Below are 21931 nucleotides of genomic sequence, written 5' to 3'. Positions count from 1 at the left end.
ACTTTACAGATCTCCATTCCTCTCCAACTGAACTGGTCACTCTGGTGTTCCTTATCGCATTATCAACATCCTTAGCGAACTTATCTCATCTTTCCTCAGTACTGCAGTATCCCACATCCTTCCACACTAATTTTTCCTGGCCATTCTCTTAAACTTCAGTCAACTCTTCGTCGTTACTAAATTGTGGTTCAAATGGTTCAAATGGCTCAGACCACTATGCAACTTAACTTCTGAGGTCATCAGTCGCCTAGAACTTAGAACTAATTAAACCTAACTAACCTAAGGACATCACACACATCCATGCCCGGGGCAGGATTCATACCTGCGACCGCAGCGGTCGCTCGATTACAGACTGTAGCGCCTAGAACCACACGGCCACTCCGGCCGGGTACTAAATTGTGATCTGAGTCTATACCTGCACCTGGATGCACCTTAAATCAAATACTGCATATGATTTGAAATCTATGTCTGATCATGATGCAATCCAACTACAATCTTCCCGTGTCTCCGAGTCTTTGACAAGTATACCTCCTCTTCTTTTGATTCTTGAGTAGAGTATTCGTTACTACAAACATGACAATGCACCACCAACATAGCTTTAATACTGCGGCAGAGCGGTATGCGGAATATGACACTGGCACGAGAGTGCCTTGGGACCACATCCATCCCCTCCCCCCCTCTACCCAGGCGGGAATCCAGGGAGGGGGGATGGAGTGGGCCATAAGTGTTATGACCCCCCCTACTAAAAAAGAATCTGAACATGTATTCATATTTTCACATATATAAATTCTCAGATATCACATCTAGCTTTCGGAGAATATGGTAGAAGCAAAATTGTCTCGAAACTGCCATAGAATTTTAGAAATTGCACGCTACAGACACAGGATACTTTTCAGTCGCTTACGCGAGTGCCAGCCAACGTTCATGGGCCTCCGACCTGAGTGGCTGCGGAGAATATTAAAGACAGGAAAACCGCGCAGCCACTGGCTCACAGTACCTGCTCTCACTAAGAAATGCTATGTAGACAGTGAGACCACTAGTAAAACCGGCAACCAATGGGCACTTGAGTAGACACAAACAGAAAGTCTGACGTCCAGAGTATTGGCGGGAAGCACTGACAGAAAGAGTATACCCTCAATTTATGCACCTGCATAACTAGACCTGTACCTGAAATCGTAATTTTATGTAGTGAAATACTGATAATAGTGAAACTACACTACGGTTTATTGGCGTTGTCAAAGACATCAGAGGTTTTTGCTATTTAGATTCTTAAATCAACTGCATGACTCACAAAGCTCTCATTTTATTTGAACGAATCCTTTTCTTCCAACTGCAAATTCTCGGAAATTATGGTAAAGCGATGTGCTAATCACTGGTGTAATCAAATTATCTTTATCTTAATATTAAAACATTTACTTTTTTACTTTTGATATTATTAATATCGTAGGCATATGCCGCACTTTAAACATAAAGTTGCCACCAACAAGTTCTGTTCGCGCGCGCGGGCGCGCGTTTGCGTGAGTGTGTGTGTGTGTGTGTGTGTGTGTGTGTGTGTGTGTGTGTGTGTGTGTGTGTGTGTGTGTGTGTGTGTGTATGTAGGTGGGTGGGTGGGTGGGTCACGGGGGGCTTTATTTATTTACTTATTTTAAAATTATAGATCTGTTAGCTGATGTTTTAAAACGGGTCATACATCTTACAGTTTTCCTTTTTTAATCGTTTTCTTTATATTGTTTTTATGTACAACATTTTACAAAGAACAATGTCGATTGTGACTGGCGGTGAATATCTCTGAATGGTATCTTCGAGCTGTTGACCGTTAGTCACAACGTAAAATTTGGATAGTGGCAGAGAAATAGTATTGTTAAATCTATGCATTAACTTTAGGTGGTTATTCGTGTACAATATTTGATGCTTTGTTGGTTAGATCGCCAGCACCTTACACTTATTTACTGTTACACCTGGTCTTCCTACTCTTCGCCGGCCGCGGTGGTCTCGCTGTTCTAGGCGCGCAGTCCGGAACCGTGCGACTGCTACGGTCGCAGGTTCGAATCCTCCCTCGGGCATGGATGTGTGTGATGTCCTTAGGTTAGTTAGGTTTAAGTAGTTCTAAGTTCTAGGGGACTGATGACCACAGCAGTTGAGTCCCAAAGTGCTCAGAGCCATTTGAACCATTTCCTACTCTTCCTGTTCCTCTTCAGTGTGATTGTTTTCGCTGTCCCTGTGAGTGTCGCTGTACACCCTCTGGAGACGTTTGTAATATTGCATATAGGCACGTCTATTATGTCATGTATGCAGATACTCTTCATGTGTCGTTTTTGAAATACTGTTTGTCAGCGCGTTTAGTTGTCCCTATCGTTCATCGTCTCTTACTGTTTTGTATGTATGTATGTCTGTCTCTGTGTAGTTGAAGCGCAGTGTACGTCTATTGTTCGCGTATTGCCTACAGAAGAAGACAGTGTGTTCTAGGGAACCTTCTTCCCCGCGTGTGTATGTAGACTCACGCGGTTTAAGTGCGTGGGATAAGGTGCGTGTCTGGTTAAAAAATGTACCATATCGCGACTGGGATCTATACGTTTCGTGCTCAATCGCTCCCTTATGTCAGGGAGGAAGTTGTGCAGTCTAAGTCCATTATCACTTACATCACTCACGCCTTTCCATGTATTCAAACGCCAACTTTTACGGTGAACTGTCGTCTGTATCGGTGCATCAGTTATTGTGTGTACCTTATCTGCTATCCCCATCTTTAACCGGTACTTAGCAGCTCTGTATTTCATCGTGGTATCATTGGACCATATCCCGAGCATCAAACACAGTTCATCCCCTGAGGTGGTGGCGAAGGCTCCTGATAGCCTAAGTAGGGCACTTCTCTGCCCTTGCCGAACCGGTGTGGCCGAGCGGTTCTAGGCGCTACAGTCTGTAACCGCACGACCGCTACGGTCGCAGGTTCGAATCCTGCCTCGGGCGTGGATGTGTTTGATGTCCTTAGGTTAGTTAGGTTTAAGTAGTTCTAAGTACTAGGGGACTGATGACCTCAGAAGTTAAGTCCCATAGTACTCAGAGCCGTTTGAATCTTTTTTTCTCTGCCCTCGTCTGACTGATACTTTGTTGGTGACCAGGTCCAGTCTGTACTGATTCCTGATACTTTGTTGGTGACCAGGTTCAGTCTGTACTGATTGGAAGAGTGCTCGGTGGTGCGTCCGTATGAATGGTAGAGATAGTCTGTTGTGTTCTGAATGTAGCCTCACCAGTTTGTTTACTAATTTTCTGCTTTGTCTCTTGTTAGCCTTATGTTTTCGTGGAAATTCAATTTCTCAATTGTGTGTACGCGATAACGTGTAACATGTGCTCGTTTTTAAGTTTGTGTGCCGTATTTCAACTAAAGGATTCCTTTCGAGTGATCCTTTCTGTAATGTGTATGTTGTTTCGTTTTCTGCTATCCTGAGTTTGTTCTTGTGATGCCATCGGGTAATTGTTTGCAGTTCTCCTCAGGCTTTCCCTTCTAGCTGCGCGGGACGCGGGTGGTGGTGGTGGGGGGGTGGGGGAGTTTGAGGGAGGAAGTGAGACAGTAATGATTTTCGGACCGGCCCGTGCCTACCTAGAAACGATCCATGAACCTGTGCCTGCCCTCCAGAGTCTTCTCAAACTTACTGAATACATCTGAGACGTTACAGAGCAAAGACAACGCACTTTGGAGACAGGGCCTACCGATCCCCGTAAAATGTCGGCAAGCGTTGAGCGTTTCTTTTGAGAAAAATGTGGTATCTGGATGTGGTAGCCATCTGGATTTTTCCAGAATTGCAGTTAAATCCGGAGAATTACAGGATGTGCCTGTGTCGAAATATCAATGGTTGTCGTCGACGCCACCCAGCTGCATTCGCATTAGTTATTCGGACACTGTATACGCCGGCAGAAACTCAGGTCTCTCAGTATTGTTCGTGTTTAGTGTTGTTCCTGGGGCTGAACAGTGTCAGATTTTGAGCAATCCTTCTGAACGACACGGAGATACCACGTAGTTATTTGAGACAGCATTATCAGCACGTAACAAGAGTGTGCATCACTATTAGGCCGGTTGGTCTAATCGTGCAATATCCAGAATTGTGGGTCATTTGAAAGTGACAGTGGCCCGATGTTCGACTCCATGGGAATGTGGTGGCACGTATACTCGTCAGAGTTCCAGTGGACAATGCCCATCAGCCACAAAGCAGGATGACCATATTCCGCACCAAGCACATCATGACGCCTCCACATCTACGCTTGCCATCCGACAACAAGTAATGGACTCCATTCTCTGTCATTCCACATCTTCGGTCAGAGACTTGCAGCAGGCGGACAAGAGCGTTACCGTCCCACCTGTAGGCTGCCGTTAACACCACAACACCAACGGCTCCCTTTGGAGTGGTTCCGCGACCGAGAAGCGTGGACTGCTGGTGAATGGCGTCGCATTGAGTTCACCGATGAACTTCGGGTCCGCTTTACGCCGGATGACAATCGTCGGCAAGTGTGGCTGCGACTTGGGGAGAGGTCCCATTCTTTCAATGTTTGGGAGAGGTTAGTTGGTTGGTTGGTTCGTACGGCCATCAGTCCGTTTGTCCTTGCCCACAGATCAAGGATTAAAACCATACCCCAAAACAATCCTATCGCCTGGAATCTGAGAAAGCAACAAAATGCGTGAAATTGTGTAACCACAAAAAAATGGTTCAAATGGCTCTGAGCACTAAGGGACTTAACCGCTGTGGTCATCAGTCCCCTAGAACGTAGAACTACTTAAACCTAACGAACCTAAGGACATCACACACATCCATGCCCAAGGCAGGATTCGAAACTGCGACCGTAGCGGTCCCGCGGTTCCAGACTGTAGCGCCCAGAACCGCTCGGCCGCCGGCCGGCTGTGTAACCACACTGAAGGAGAAAACGAAAGAAGCAAGCCAAAGGGGAAAACTTTAACTAAAAGGATATATGGTATTAAAACAAGACACCAGATGGCCTGGGCTCGAAAGGCATGAGAAACACAGGCTGTGAAAAGACAAACATGAAGTCAAACAGGCAGCACCAGAGCGAGCGAGGGAGAGTTAAGCTGGAGGCAGGGTGAGGGTCTGAGAGAGAAGGCCACACGCCCGCCCTTAGACTGATAGATTAGCCGTTGAGACAATGTCACCTAACACGTAGATAGTGCGTCAGGGAAGTTAAAGGCGTGTCTCAGGGCGGCTAAATTTGGACAGTCTAACAAGATGTGGACCACTGTCAAGAGTGAACCACAGTGACAGTGATGTGGGTCCGTACTCGCCACGTGGGAGGTGACCGTGAGTAACCCAAGTATGGCCAATGCAGAGCTGGCAAAGGACAATGGAGTCGTTGCGATCACCGCACATTCGGCGTCTCCTTTACCATACGTAACTTGTCTGTCAGAGTGAAGGGATAGTATCCCAGAGCCGAAAAACTTTGCTGTGTAATAACGATCGGAGATCAGATTCCGGTATGTCGGTCACCAGACTCGGCTTACGAGTAGCCTGGCTAGCTTGTCGGCAAGTTCGTTTACCGAGATTCTGACGAGTCCAGGGGTCCACAGGGAGACCACTGACCGTCCACGTTGTCCGAAAACGTAAACGGGGCCTGGGATGTCCATTAGCGAGAGATGGTGAAGATAGCACAGCTTGTAAGGCGCTCAAGGAGTTGCTATTAATGAGGAAGGACTTCCCGGCTCAGGAACGGATATGTTCGAGAGCGCAATAGTTGGCTACCAGCTCTGCAGTGAAAACACGGTAGCCATCTGGCAAGTAGCATTGTGCAGTACGACCTGCGTAAGAATAAGAAAACCCACCGCGACCATCAACCATCGAGCCACCAGTGCAAACTACTGCTGAATCCTGGGACGGGTCAGGAATAAAGAGAAAGAGGCGGTGGTGGACCGCAGGGTGAACTGAGTCTTCAGGGGACCTGTGAGAGATATAGACGAAGCTGTGAACGACGTATACGCCATGGAGGTGAACGTGACTGGACCCAGAGGAGAAGTGGTTGGGAGAAAGACTGGGGTACAGTAAGAAAGGACGGACACGGCTTGCAGTTCGGTTCCCCAAGCTTTTGGGAGAGCCACAGCGTACCCTTGGTGTCAAGATGTTGGGAGCCACCAGGAATAACTTCAGGTCACGGCTGGTAGTGATTCAGGGAACAATGAGAGCACAGCGGTACATCATGGACATCCTACGTCCTCACGTGCCCCCTCTCATGTGACAGAAGCGTATAAAGCCTTGCTTATATGTCACGTTCTGAACCGAAGGTTTTTTGCCAAATGAGTTGGTACTGGAAGAGGAGTGGACTGTCCTACTTGGTACCGTGATTTTCCTCAGGACTTTTTTCTTTAGGGTTGCATAAAAGATACTGTCTATTACGGTATTCTCACACCTATAGAGAACATGGAAAAACTTATCATGCTTGTTTGTAGTTCACTTCAGTAGGAAACATTGGAAGCAGCGATGACAACGCATGTTCTGGTGTACTACTGTTCATAGTCACCACTCTGAGCGACTTTGAATGTTCTGCACCTTTTTGAGTCCACAATGGATCACAGCATCAGCCGGAAGTTGTGTTTACGTGAATAGGCGGTCCACCTCCGTAGTTCAGCGATCAGGGTGTTTGACTGCTACACGAAGGCCCAGGGTTCGATTGCCGATCGTTCTTGGATTCTTCCTTTGGTGGAGGACTGGAAGAGGGTACACATAGCCTCTTGATGCCAACTGACGAGTTACTTTAACGAGCAGTAGCGGCTCCGAAGACTAGAAAACCAACGACAGTCGAGAAAGCAGTTTGCCAACGCTTTGCATCTCCACAATACAGCCAAATGGCGTCTTCGGCAGGGGATGACACGGCGGTATGTCGGTTCCAATCGACCTGTCCGGAGCATTGGATTTCGTTGTTTACGTGAATTCTTTACAGGAGAATGTAAAATCTGGTAGAAGCAGACCTCCGGGTAGATCAGTTCGAATTCCAGAGAAATTTAGGAACACGACTTACAACACAGGTTAAGAAAAATCAAACGTACGTTTGCAGCATTTGTATATTTAGAAAAAGCTTTTAACAACATTGACTGGAATATACTCTTTGGTACCAGCAGTAAAACACAGGGAGCGTATACGGAAACCAGACAGCAATCGAGGGGCGTGAAAAAGAAGCAGTGGTTGGGAAGGAAATGAGACAGGGTTGTACCCTACACCGGTGCTATTCAATCTGTACATTGAACAAACTGTAAAGGAAACCAAAGGAAAATTGACGAAGGAATTACAGTTCAGGAAGAGAAAATAAGAACCTTAAGGTTTTCCGATAACATTCTAATTCTGTCAATGAAAACATAGGACTTGGAAGAGCATTTGAAGTGAATGGACAGTGTCTTGAAACGAGGATATAAGATGAACATCAACAAAGGTAAAAAAAAAAGAGTAAAGGTATGTAATTGAATTAGATCAGTTGAAGCTGAGGCTATCAGGCTCGGAAGTGAGACATTTGAAGCAGTTCAATAGATGAGTTTTGCTATTTCGGCAATAAAATAACTGATGACAGCCGAGTAATAGAGGATATAAAATGTAGATTAGTAATGGCAAGAAAACCGGTTCTGAAGATGAGAAACATGTTAACATCGAATACAGACTTCTGTCTTTTCTGAAGGTACCTGGAGTGTAGCTGTTATGTCACCGCCAGACACCACACTTGCTAGGTGGCAGCCTTTAAATCGGCCGCGGTCTTTTAGTATATGTCGGACCCGCGTGTCGCCACTATCAGTGATTGCAGACCGAGCGCCGCCACACGACAGATCTAGTCTAGAGAGATTCCCTAGCACTCGCCCCAGTTGTACAGCCGACTTTCCTAGCGATGGTTCACTGTCTACATACGTTCTCATTTGCAGAGACGACAGTTTCGCATAGCCTTCAGCTACGTCAGTTGCTACGACCTAGCAAGGCACCATATTCAGTTACTATAATTACTATCTTCAAGAACGTATTCTGAACAGATAATATTGCGAATCATGTACCGTCAAGAGCGACGTTCATCATTAATGGATTAAAGTTAAGTATGAAACTAATTACGTCCGCTTTCTGAATTCTCATTCCTTGTCATGTTCCAGACCTCACGTCAGTACAGTTTTTCCCTCCTCACGCCAGCTTGCGTTAGCTAAAACGCGTGCATTTCGGTCTCCACTCGTAACACGGTGTTGGCTCTTCTGCTAACACAAATGTAGCCATGTATGGGAAGTGAAACATCGACGACAGTCAGTATAGACAAGAAGAGAACAGAAGCATTTGAAATGCGGTATTACAGAATATTGCTGAAGATTGTATGGGTGGATCTCGTAATTAGTGAGCAGGTACCGAATAGAATTGGGGAACAAAGAAATTTGTGTGCATTACTTGACTAAAAGAAGGGTTCAGTTAATAGGAAATATCAAGGGATCGCTGATTTACTATTGGAGGGAAGTGCAGGTGGTAAAAATGTTAGAAGACGCCAAGAAGTGAATACAGCAAGCACGTTCAGAAGGCTGTAGATTCCATTAGTTATTCGGAGATGAAGAGTCTTGTGCGGGATAGAGTAGCACGGAGGGCTGCAGCAAATCAGTTTTCGAACTGAAGACGATAAGAACAACTTTAATATGCGATGCGTTGTAACGTGAGGAAGTGGATTATCGAATAAAAAATCTCTTTTTTTAAAAAAAAAAGAAAAAAAAGATGTCTTCTTAACCAACATAGTTCACAAGACTGGTCAGTGTTGTCCTCATGGCTGAACAACAGTCGCTTGTACGTATATATATAATTTATTTTACTTCTGGGCAAAATGTTATTTGGGGTGGTCAAGATAAAAGGAGCGCAGTGTATATTATTTCAAACGACCATTTCTGTCGCCCCCTGGAATGCTGACCTTTCTCAGGACACCCTGCAGGTATTGGTCCTCGTTAGCATTCGGGATGTTTTGCCTGACAAACACAGCGCGAGTGCCCATATCGCTTTCAGCAACCCCACGCCCAAGGCTTTGTTAACAGCGGGCAGCGCTTGGTCAAGCCACGGCGCGCGCCCCGCCGCCCCGGGCAGTGGAGTGGTCGTGTGGTCGTCGGCTGCGGTCGAGAAGACGCGCCCCGCGGCAAGACGCGGCCGCCGGCGGCGCTGCAGTCGCCGTATCGAGCGCGGGAGGCGCCGCCGCGCCCCTCGCCCCCGCCGCCACCGCCGCCCCTCGCCGCCCCCCGCGTGGCCCCGGGCGGTGATTGGAGCGCCGCGGCGCACGCGTCTTGCCCCCGCCCTGCCACCGCCGCCCCCGGGGGCAGCTAGCGCGCTGCCACCGCTGGCGCCGCGGGCTGCGCCGCCACTGCCTTACGCGCACGCCGTATTGAGCGCCAATCACATTCCTCCTATCAGCAGACTGCTCCCGTCTGTCGCTCTTTTCTTTCCTCTGTTGCCTCGCCGCTGAAATAACCTAAGAGCCCCCCCTCCCCCCCCCCCCACTTTTGTGATAACTTCGACACCTCCAAGGTCACATCAGCACACCGGAGAAAATTTCCAGTAGACACCACGCTGATACCATGCAACACTTTGAAAGGTCTCTGTTGGATTCCTTTCATGTTAATTTCTTAAATCTGTTGTCATTTACAGCATTGATTCCTCTTCTAAATTTACTGTGGTGTTTCTGACTATCTGGGAGGAGACTGAGCAGTGAAACGTGTTATTTTTACACATAAACAAGAACGATCTGTCACACTACTACACTTTAAAACACAGTTTATATGTAATTCATGTCACACAGTCTCATACGGAACTTAAATCCGCTTTCTTTTATATACTGTATATGATAAGATACTGTCATCCCTCTTCTGTGTGAGAGGATGATGAGCAAATGTATTTCTAGTTGCAATGCATGATGGTAGCAGACAAGCCTGTCTGCTAGAGAACAGTAGGACCAACATCGGAACAGGTAGCTATGCTTTCTAAAAGCAGAGAGGTTTCTATTCTTAGTATGGTCCTGTCCATCCCTTGTCATGTTGGTATAGGAAGCTGCCTCTCTGATCACTTCCGTTTGTATCTGTTGAGCACCCTCGGTAGGGGCCCAGGTCAGTCTGTCCGCGGCGAGCGTCTGAAGTGGTAAGATCTCCGGCTAAGCGCGTGTCTGCTAAGTCTGTAGGACAATGGATTTCTTAAGTTCAGCCTAACTGAAAATTTAATCACCTTTATTTTAGGTTTTTCTCTAAAATATCTAATGTTATCTTAAATTGCAAGGTAGTGTATTTCGAGTGTGAAGTTTAGAATATCTTCCGCTAGTTGCTTTGTCACTTGTTTGTGAGTAAAGTGGAACCACGTATTGATCGGTAGCTCTAAGATCATCAATCTTAAATGGGAATGTGCGTGAGATTATAACGTCTCGTCTTGACAATATTTTTCAATATAGCAACTTTTCTTTATGTTCAACCCACGTGGGCTGTACTTTGTGAGACCAGTACCACGTGCTTATACAGTTGTTTGACCCATCAGGTTAATAGTAAGACGATAACAAGCAGTTCGAGGTTTTTCTTTTGTAAATTGCTTTTCGATCTAATTGATTTTAATTATCAAAATTATTGTGGAGTTACACTCTTTGTGTAAACCAAGTCGACCACGTGAAGCATGTGGTGTAATGATGAAAGTAGCCCTCAGCTATTCTTTTCGGGAATATTTCACAGAGAGTTAGTATGAATTTAGTATACCAGTGTGTGGTAATTTCATGGCGGACAGGATTGCGCTATGAACGTAATTTCTTTGGGTGAAAATAGAATCGGTTGGTCGTGGTTAATTTCCTCTTGGATATGTTTCAACATTCTTCGTGTGTTGTTTTATGAATGCAGTGTTGTATGTAGTCTCCCAATCTTGGCTCCCTATTTGATGTGTTCCGTAAGATTACAAACTCACATTTTCACAATCCTCAATAAGGCACCAGTTTAGTTATGAATCAAGTTTGATATGCTGAAAGTTTCAAGGGGACAATGATCAATGTTAAAATAAATGCGCAAATATAAACTAATTTATTTCTTTTTATATAAATTGTCTTTATACACTCCTGGAAATTGAAATAAGAACACATTCCTGGGGTCAGATACATCACATGATCACACTGACAGAACCACAGGCACATAGACACAGGCAACCTTTCGCAGCAATGCAGGCTGCTGTTCTCTCATGAAGACGATCGTAGAGATGCTGGATGTAGTCCTGTGGAATGGCTTGCCATGCCATTTCCACCTGGCGCCTCAGTTGGACCAGCGTTCGTGCTGGACGTGCAGACCGCGTGAGACGAAGCTTCATCCAGTCCCAAACATGCTCAATGGGGGACAGATCCGGAGATCTTGCTGGCCAGGGTAGTTGACTTACACCTTCTAGAGCACGTTGGGTGGCACGGGATACATGCGGACGTGCATTGTCCTGTTGTAACAGCAATTTCCCTTGCCGGTCTAGGAATGGTAGAACGATGGGTTCGATGACGGTTTGGATGTACCGTGCACTATTCAGTGTCCCCTCGACGATCACCAGAGGTGTACGGCCAGTGTAGGAGATCGCTCCCCACACCATGATGCCGGGTGTTGGCCCTGTGTGCCTCGGTCGTATGCAGTCCTGATTGTAGCGCTCACCTGCATGACGCCAAACACGCATACGACCATCATTGGCACCAAGGCAGAAGCGACTCTCATCGCTGAAGACGACACGTCTCCATTCGTCCCTCCATTCACGCCTGTCGCGACACCACTGGAGGCGGGCTGCACGATGTTGGGGCGTGAGCGGAAGACGGCCTAACGGTGTGCGGGAGCATATCCCAGCTTCATGGAGACGGTTGCGAATGGTCCTCGCAGTGTCCGGAGCAAGTATGGTGGGTCTGACACAAAACAGTTGCGCAGTAATGCAAGGTTAACTTCCTCACACAGCTCACGGTTTTTAACCCGCTTTTATGGTCTTGAATATCAGCACCGCTTACACCTCAAATTAATGCAACAACATTACAACCTTCTCTAGCATTGACAGCGACATTTGAGAAGAAGAATATTCGTAGCTTTCTACAAGCATGCCGTATCTAACCGCAGACATGATTAGATTCCACACAGCTATCAAATTGTAGTAGCTTTCTATAAATATGCTGTATCTAACTGCAGACATGATTCCACACAGCTGTCAAACTGCAGGGACATCAGTTGCTGTTATCACCCGTTGTTCCTGATACTCCCAAACATTTAATTTGTGATTGAGGAAGGGGGGAAGGACTGTTGCATTGTTACTAAACCATCGTAAATTTCACTGCTCCATATTTTATTCAAAGAAAGTCATAATTTATAGTTTATGCGCTATTTAATTTAAGCACTCCGTCTTCAAGCCACGAGTGGCCCACCAGGACCATCCGACCGCCGTGTCATCCTCAGTGTAGAATGAGCATAGGAGGGGCGTGGGGACATCACACCGCTCTCCCGGTCGTTATGATGATATTCTTGACCGAAGTCGCTACTGTTCGGTCGAGTAGTTCCTCAATTGGCATCACGAGGCTGAGTGCACCCCGAAAAATGGCAACAGCGCATGGCGGCATGGGTGGTCACCCATCCAAGTGCCAACCACGCCCGACAGCACTTAACTTCGGTGATCTCACGGGAACCGGTGTATCCGCTGAGGCAAGGCCGTTTGCACTATTTAACTACCATTATAAAGTGTCTAATAGTATGTCACAAGTGGCGTTGCCACAGTAGTAACACTGGTTCCCATCACCAGAAGTTATGCTTTTTTGGGCTTGGTAAGCTCTCTGATGGGTAACTGCCCTTGTCTACCGAGCGCTTCTGGCAGGCGGGGTGCACACAGTCCTTGTTAGGACTGAGGAGGAGCTACTTGATTAACAACTACCTGCTCCGGTCGCGAAAACTTGCAACGGCAGGGCGAGTGTGCGCTGACCAAATGCCTCTCCCTATTCGCTTCTAACGACGCCTAGCGGCTGAGATTGACACGGTTGTCCGTCGGTGCCGTTGGGCCTACCGAGGCCCGTTCGGAAGCTAGTTGGGTTTTAATGGTATCTCACATATAAAACAAGCACAAAATTCCTGTTTTAAACCCGAAACTGACAATACCGTATTGGCAGGAACGACGATTTGGCTCCGTCTGAAGTCGTAAATTTTACAAGGGCTTCGTAATCTAGGGACTGATCAGGTGATTTAGCGTGCCAGTCAAGATGCCATAGGGAATCTGAGTTTGGTTCACATGGCTCTGAGCACTATGGGACTCAACATCGTAGGTCATAAGTCCCCTAGAACTTAGAACTACTTAAACCTAACTAACCTAAGGACGTCACACACACCCATGCCCGAGGCAGGATTCGAACCTGCGACCGTAGCAGCCCCGCGGTTTCGGACTCCAGCGCCAGAACCGCACGGCCACCGCGGCCGGCAGGAATCTGAGTTTCCATCGAACTAAAGACATACCTGTACGAACATGACTGTTGTCGTCTTGGAAAACGTGATTGTCCACAGCGATGTACTGTAGTTCAAATGGTTCAAATGGCTCTGAGTACTATGGGACTTAACATCTGAGGTCATCAGTCCCCTATAACTTACAACTACCTAAACCTAATTAACCTAGGGACATCACACACAGCCATTCCCGAGGCAGGATTCTCACCTGCGACCGTGGCGGTCGCCCGGTTCCAGACTGAAGCGCCTAGAACCGCTCGGCCACAATGGCCGGCAGTGATGCAATGTCCTAACTGTCTTGCACCCTTTTTTGTAATTCGGCAATCGTTCTTGCACGCTCTGGAGGACGACTTATCGCTTCACAGTGTCGCATACGTGTCCAGTTGATATCGCGTAGATACGAATTGCTTTTTCCACCTATTGTTACTAATTTCCCCAGACATTTTTTTTGTGATTAACGTTGGATCACTAAAGCGTGGAAAAAGTTAGATTGATTTTCCCAAGTATCTTGTTCCCTTTGTTGTAATTCGGCAACGGTTCTTGCATGCTCTGGAGGACAAGTAAGTCACGGCGTCATCGTGTCCCTTGTGAGTTGAATTGGCGAGAGGTCTGCCGATTTTGATAGACACTACAGTTGTTGTGCACCGCAACGGCCACGCATGGATGTGCATTGTCCTGCTGAAAAGCACATCACCTTCCTGTCGAAGAAATGGCACTAGCATGGAATAATGCCACAGGGTATCTGAGTTCCCATCAAATTGTGGACATACCTTTACGAACATGACTGTTGTCGACTTGGAAGTCGTGGTTGCCCACAGCGATACACTGTCCCAACTGTCTAGTACCCTACAAACCGCGCTGGTTAACTATAATATAGTTCAAATGGCTCTGAGCACTATGGGGCTTAACTGCTGAGGTCATCAGTCCCCTAGAACTTAGAACTATTTAAACTTAACTAACCTAAGGACATCACACACATCCATGCCCGAGGCAGGATTCGAATCTGCGACCTTAGCGGTCACGCGGTTCCAGACTGTAGCACCTAGAACCGCTCGGCCACCCTTGCCGGCGGTTAACTATAAATGGCGATCAAAACAGCTTCCGTTTCAGAGAGTTGCGGCAGCTCATAGGCAATGTAGCACGAATCCGATGCAGACATATAAGGATCGACATCTAGGCAAGGGATTCCTGTGACATTCGTGACTTTCCTACGTTCGTGCGTTAAATTCGGAAACGTGAACTAGAGCCAAGTTATTTCAAAATGCGTCGAAACAGGATTATCTTCCTGTTATTCTTTTCTTTGCTACCGAAGGACAAACACCGGTAGACATCCATCAGTGAATGAAGAACGAGTATGAGGCAGCATGACGGTCGAAAATTACCTAGAAGTTCAAGAGCAGGACATCTACATCTGCAGGATTATCCTGCAGTTAAATGCCAGGTAGAGGGTTCATCGAGCGACCGTCAAGCTATTTCTCCATCGTACCACTCTAGTACAGCGAGCTGGAAAAACATACACCGAAATCTTTCTGTGCGAGGTATAATTTCAGGTGGGCACCAACAAAATATTTTCGTAAAAATTACACATGTTGTGTATGTGAAAGCCAACATCTCTTGATTCTAAGACCTTTATTCCAGTTACTAGTTTCGGCAGAATCGTGCTATCACCTTCAGACTGGTATTACACTGTCAGAACTACACGCACTGTTAAAACTACACGCCATGTCGACGACCTCACGTGGCGTTACGTGAGGCCCGTCGATATGGCGAGTAGTTGCAACTCTACTGGTGCTATCGATGTTGAGCTTTTACCTTTTATTCATTTGACAACCAGTCTGGGAGAATTTTGTTTCATAAAAGACATACCATGCGGAGTTTTTTAATGTACACTCCTGGAAATTGAAATAAGAACACCGTGAAATCATTGTCCCAGGAAGGGGAAACTTTATTGACACATTCCTGGGGTCAGATACATCACATGATCACACTGACAGAACCACAGGCATATAGACACAGGCAACAGAGCATGCACAATGTCGGCACTAGTACAGTGTATATCCACCTTTCGCAGCAATGCAGGCTGCTATTCTCCCATGGAGACGATCGTAGAGATGCTGGATGTAGTCCTGTGGAACGGCTTGCCATGCCATTTCCACCTGGCGCCTCAGTTGGACCAGCGTTCGTGCTGGACGTGCAGAGCGCGTGAGACGACGCTTCATCCAGTCCCAAACATGCTCAATGGGGGACAGATCCGGAGATCTTGCTGGCCAGGGTAGTTGACTTACACCTTCTAGAGCACGTTGGGTAGCACGGGATACATGTGGACGTGCATTGTCCTGTTGGAACAGCAAGTTCCCTTGCCGGTCTAGGAATGGTAGAACGATGGGTTCGATGACGGTTTGGATGTACCGTGCACTATTCAGTGTCCCCTCGACGATCACCAGAGGTGTACGGCCAGTGTAGGAGATCGCTCCCCACACCATGATTCCGGGTGTTGGCCCTGTGTGACTCGGTCGTATGCAGTCCTGATTGTGGCGCTCACCTGCACGGCGCCAAACACGCATACGACCATCATTAGCACCAAGGCAGAAGCGACTCTCATCGCTGTAGACGACACGTCTCCATTCGTCCCTCCATTCACGCCTGTCGCGACACCACTGGAGGCGGGCTGCACGATGTTGGGGCGTGAGCGGAAGACGGCCTAACGGTGTGCGGGACCGTAGCCCAGCTTCATGGAGACGGTTGCGAATGGTCCTCGCCGATACCCCAGGTTCAACAGTGTCCCTAATTTGCTGGGAAGTGGCGGTGCGGTCCCCTACGGCACTGCGTAGGATCCTACGGTCTTGGCGTGCATCCGTGCGTCGCTGCGGTCCGGTCCCAGGTCGACGGGCACGTGCACCTTCCGCCGACCACTAGCGACAACATCGATGTACTGTGGAGACCTCACGCCCCACGTGTTGAGCAGTTCGGTGGTACGTCCACCCGGCCTCCCGCATGCCCGCTATACGCCCTCGCTCAAAGTCCGTCAACTGCACATACGGTTCACGTCCACGCTGTCGCGGCATGCTACCAGTGTTAAATACTGCGATGGAGCTCCGTATGCCACGGCAAACTGGCTGACACTGACGGCGGCGGTGCACAAATGCTGCGCAGCTAGCGCCATTCGACGGCCAACACCGCGATTCCTGGTGTGTCCGCTGTGCCGTGCGTGTGATCATTGCTTGTACAGCCCTCTCGCAGTGTCCGGAGCAAGTATGGTGGGTCTGACACACCGGTGTCAATGTGTTCTTTTTTCCATTTCCAGGAGTGTATTTACACATTGTTCTCAAAATTTCGACCAGATATGAAGGCCTTATTACAATAGTGGTACAAGTCCTTTTTTGTTCATTCTGAGATACAGAGTCCTAAAGTTAAATGAGCGCTGAAAAATCTGCAGTTGAGATACCAGAAATATTCAAGTGTATATACTTGAATATTTCTGCGTTCATTTAATTTTAGGACTCTGTATCTCAGAATGAACAAAAATGGACCTGTACCACTATTGAAATAAGCCCTTCATATGTATGTGAAAGTGTAGTGCAAATCTGAAGATGACAGCACGTTTCTGTCTAAATTAGTAATTGGAGTAAAGTTCTTACAATCAAGCGATCTTAGCTTCCTCAAAAAATATATATAGAAAATATTTTCGCTATCTGAGCAGAAAGTTGGTGACTGAAATTTCATGAGAAGATCCTACCGCAACAAAACTGTCCTTGTTTATAATGAATACCATCCCTATTTACGTATCATATGATTGGTGCTCTTTCCCCTATTTCACTACAGTAAAAAACCGAGCAGCCCTTCTTTGAACTTTTGGGATGTCCCTCGTCGATCCTATCCGATGCGGATCCCACACCGCACAGCAGTACTCCAGAAGAGGACTTACAAGCGTTGCATAAGCAGTCTCTTTAGTAGACCTGTTGCATTTTCTGAGTGTTCTGTGATTAAATCATAGTCTTGGGTTAGCTTTATCCACAACATAATCTATGTGATCGTTGCGATTTAAGTTATTCGTAATTGTAATCCCTGAGTATTTAGTCGAATTTACAGCCTTTAGATTTGTGTGATCTATGCAGATGATACTCACTCCGTTCTCTGATTACTGGGACTCACCGTTCACCTTTCCTTACACTTCATTAATACCGTATTGTGCTCCTTATACCGCTCCGTGTGCTTCCCCCGACGAAAGGTGAAACACCCAACAAAAATTCTCCAAGCTACACACCTTATGCAGACTGCACTAAGATCACAAGTACTGCCGATCTCAGCGATGTAGCAGCTAAGCAGATAGTTTTGGTGAAGTGTAACCAAAATTTTGCGGATTTATTTTGGTACTCATGTCGATGATTTCACTCTTTGCATTATTTACAGTCAGCTGCCACTTTTCGCACCATACTGATACCTAAATCGTTTTGCAATTTGTTTCGATCATTTGATGACTTTATAAGATGGTAAATGACAGTGTCATCTGGAAGCATATGTTGGAAAGGTGACACTCACTCCGTTCTTTGATTACTGAGGCTCACTGTTCAGTTCAAGGAACCCGGTAGATCCATTACTGGGTAAGGGTACAGCGCTGTGCTGGAGAAATTACGACGTACAGTTGAGGCAAAATGTGCGATAAAACTGCGACAAGTCGTGCTACTGCTTCCTTATAACGCACGTCCACAGATGGCAAATGTCGTAAGGCAGGAGTTACACCAACTCATGTGGGAGACAGCAGACCTACCACCCTATAGTCCGAAACTCTCATGTTAAGTCCCATAGTGCTCAGAGCCATCTGAACCGAAAGTCTCCGACTGTGATTTCCACGTCTTCGGTGCTTCAAAAAAGGCCGACGATCCGATTCTTCTTCCATCCATTGTCGTGGGGATTCAGCAAACTCCATCCCAACATCACAGTCTTCCGGTGACAATGCTTGGTCAAAGTGTGGTTTCCATGGTCTACAGTAGATCTCCCTCATTATCCGTTGGACCGAACCATATGAGAAACCAGTCTCCCTCTGATATTGTCTCAGGGACTTCATGGGACTTTGCGAAAACACCACAGCAGCGCTGGCTTTGGCCTCACCAGCGACAGCCCTCTTTGGGGGTCCAGCAGCCCTTTGGTGAATAACCGAACGTGTACGCAACACATTCACATGCAATCTCTTTACTGTTTCGACGTTCAGAGTCGCATGTTTTGCCCTCTCCCATCTCCACTATTGATGCACCACTAAAGGCGACTGCCATACTCACATCCTAGTTGCAATCCGAGCACGGTCAGAAATACGTAGTCTCTGCACCATCTTCACTTAATTCGCAATTAGAACTGCAACAAACAACAACTACGTAGCAATTATACAGGATTATTCTAAATGATGGATCAATTTTCAGTACTTCGTATCTATTCAAGTACAAATCGAAAATGAAAAAGCTTTATACCAATGAAAAGAGAAAGTTTCAAAGTTTCAGTGTTTGACATCCATTTAATAAATTTAATAATTTGTAATTCATTAGGTTTTAATAATTATTTAATAATTATAAACGTGATAAATGTTATAAATGCTCAATGTGGCCATCATTGGCTGCACGGTAAACATCGACGCGGTAGCCAAACTCGTCCCACACACGCGAAAGCGTATCTGCTGTTACTAAACGGACGGCAGCAATGATCCGGTTCCTCAGATCGTTCAGAGTGGTTGGTAGAGGCGGGACGTAAACAGCTTTCTTCACATAACCACATAAGATATAGTCGCAGGGTGTAAGATAAGGCGATATCGGTGGCCAGAAGTGCAGAGCCAGGTCCACAAGTTCCATGCGACCGATCTAGCACTGAGGAAGGGAGTCATTCAAAAAGCCTCGTACGTCACGGTGTCAATGGCGCGGAGCTCCGTCCTGTTGAAAACGAAATCCTGGGAATCTTCCGTAACTTGAGAGAACAGTCATTGTTCTAACATGTCCAGGTGCGTGATTCTCGTTACAGATCTTTCCGCAAAGAAAAATGGTCCGTAATCCTTTGTACGGGATATGGCACAGAACATGTCGATCTTTGGTGAGTCTCTTTCGTGTTGCAATGGTGAGTGTGTCTGTTGACATTTGCACTAAATTGGAACCTCGCGTCGTCATTAAAAATTGCACGCTGTAGAAATCCGTCATCCTCCATCTTTGCTAGCGCATAACTACAAAAGGCGAGACGCTTCTCTTTGTCATTGGGGTTGAGAGCCTGCACAAGTTGTAATCGGTAGGGTTTGTACAGCAAACGTCGTCTCAGAACTTTCTATACAGTTGGGTGGGGTATTCCATGTTCTCGTCTACCTCTGTTGGTAGACTTGCTGAGGCTGCGCACAAAACTTTCTTGAATCCGCAGGACATCATCCTCTGACACACGCGGTCGGCCTGTGCTTTTTCCTTTGCACACACTCCCAGTCTGTTTAGATTGCTTAAACCAACGGCTAATGCTTTTTGCGCGTTGGTGGCTGAATACCGAATTTGGTACGATATGCCCACAATCTGCGACTCACTTTCCGCGAGCTCAAGAACGCAGAAAACCTTGTGCTCCACAGTCGCCATCTCACTCGCAACTGACAGTGAAACGGAATGACGGCGCTGTTACCGCTCGAACTCTATCGGCCGCTTCTGAAGCCATCACTGCCAGCCCACCGCCGCTCGCCAAAAACTTATAATTTCCTCTTTTCATTGGTATAAAGCTTGTTCATTTAGGATTTGTACTTGAATACATACGATTTTTTTGAAAATGGGGCCCTCTTTTAGAATAACCCAGGATAATGGCATAAAATAGATCACAATATAATGGTAGAGTGATTGATCTTGCATCGTCTGTAATACAATAGCAGTAAAATAAAATCCGGAATATGATAACGGAAATTTGCTCCTAGCTTCCAGTACTTGGGCCACACGCCACCATTTGAACTCAACACTCCGCACTAAACGCAACACTGCTCCCGGCCACGACTGTGCTGCCTACCACCACCTCAAATATTGCCCTTCCTCCTTTCTTGCAATCCTTGCCACCCTCTACAACGTCATCCTTGCCACCGGCTTCTACCCTGACCTGTGGAAAACCTCTCATATCCTGATGTTCTCCAAAACCAACAAGCCTCCATCTGATGCCTCTCCCTATCGCCCTATATGTCTCACCTCGGTGTTCAGCCAGCTCTTGGAATCCATCCTTACCCGGCACACCCATCACCACCTCCACCGAAACCACTTCCTCCCCAACACCCAATGTGGCTTTCGACCTTCCTTCTCTGCCAATGACCAACTCCTACGCCTCACTCATCTCCTCTCCCTCCAGCTTCTGTCGCTCCACCATTTTTGTCTCCTCCGACCTCGAAAAAGCCTATAACTGTGACTGACATCCCGGTCTCCTGTTTAAACTCCAGACCTACGCCCTTCCTGTCAACTACTGTATGTCTGTCTGATTGCCTCCTTCCTGTCCCACCGCCCCTCCTACGTTGCATTCCGTAATGCTGATTCCCGCACCTTCTACCCCTCTGCAGGTGTGCCCCAGGGCTCTGTCCTCTCCCCTCCCCTCTAGCTCCTGTACACGGCAGATATGTCCCAATCCCCCCCCATCCAGTACACCTCCTGCAGTATGCCGATGACACCACATTCCTTGCCCTTGCTCCTACCCTCCAACGGCGCCAACAACTTCTACAGAATCACCTTGAACTTTTTGCCACATGGTGTAACCAGTGGCTCTTGAAAATCAATCCTTCTGAGGCCCAGGCAATCATCATAGGATGTACCACTTGCTCCTTCTGACTGCTTGATTTCTCCCTTACCATCTGCACCCATCTTGTCCGCCTCTCCCCCACCCTCACCTACCTTGCCCTCACCATTTACCGTCACCTGACCTGAATCCCTTATCTCCACTCTATCCAATTCAAAGCCCACAACCACCTCCGACTCCTAAAACTCTTCCCTGACCGGACATGGGGGTTGAACCCCTGTACCATCCTCCACACCTACAAATCCTTAATTCGTCCCATCCTCTGTTATGTCAGTTCTACCTGGATATCCGCCCCCCCCCCTCCCCCCCAAATTCTATAAGTCCCTCCAGACCCTTGAGCGCCATGCACTCCAACTCGTCTTCCATATACACCTCCCGTCCTCCATGCGGATCCTCAAGGACCTGATTCCTTTCCCGCATCTGCTCCTATTCCTTGAACATTTCCACATACTCTACACCTCCTGCCCCCTTGATCTCCCTCATCCCCTGGTTGCTCCTCTTCTCTTCAATCCCTGCTCTCTGCTGTGCCTTCACTGTTGTGTCCCCCCTACCCTCCATCTCTACATCCTTCATCTCCTTTCCCAAGGTGGCTTCCATCAACTCCCCCTCCAGGATGATGCCCTCTCTCCCTCCATTTATTCCTCCTATCAATTCTGATCCCCACCTCCTCCTCCTTTGTCCTTTCCCTGGGCTCCCTCTTCCCCCCTTCCATCCATTTTT

General features: G+C 47.2%; 1 pseudogene; it reads right to left on the bottom strand.

Annotated features, from left to right (window-relative positions):
- Positions 1-12549: 12549 nt before the first annotated feature.
- On the bottom strand, positions 12550-12666 carry LOC126279295 (5S ribosomal RNA; annotated as a pseudogene).
- Positions 12667-21931: the final 9265 nt, after the last annotated feature.

The sequence above is a fragment of the Schistocerca gregaria genome, chromosome 6 (assembly GCF_023897955.1).
Source record: "Schistocerca gregaria isolate iqSchGreg1 chromosome 6, iqSchGreg1.2, whole genome shotgun sequence".
Lineage (NCBI taxonomy): Eukaryota > Metazoa > Arthropoda > Insecta > Orthoptera > Acrididae > Schistocerca > Schistocerca gregaria.
This window is presented reverse-complemented; position numbering and strand designations above follow the sequence as displayed.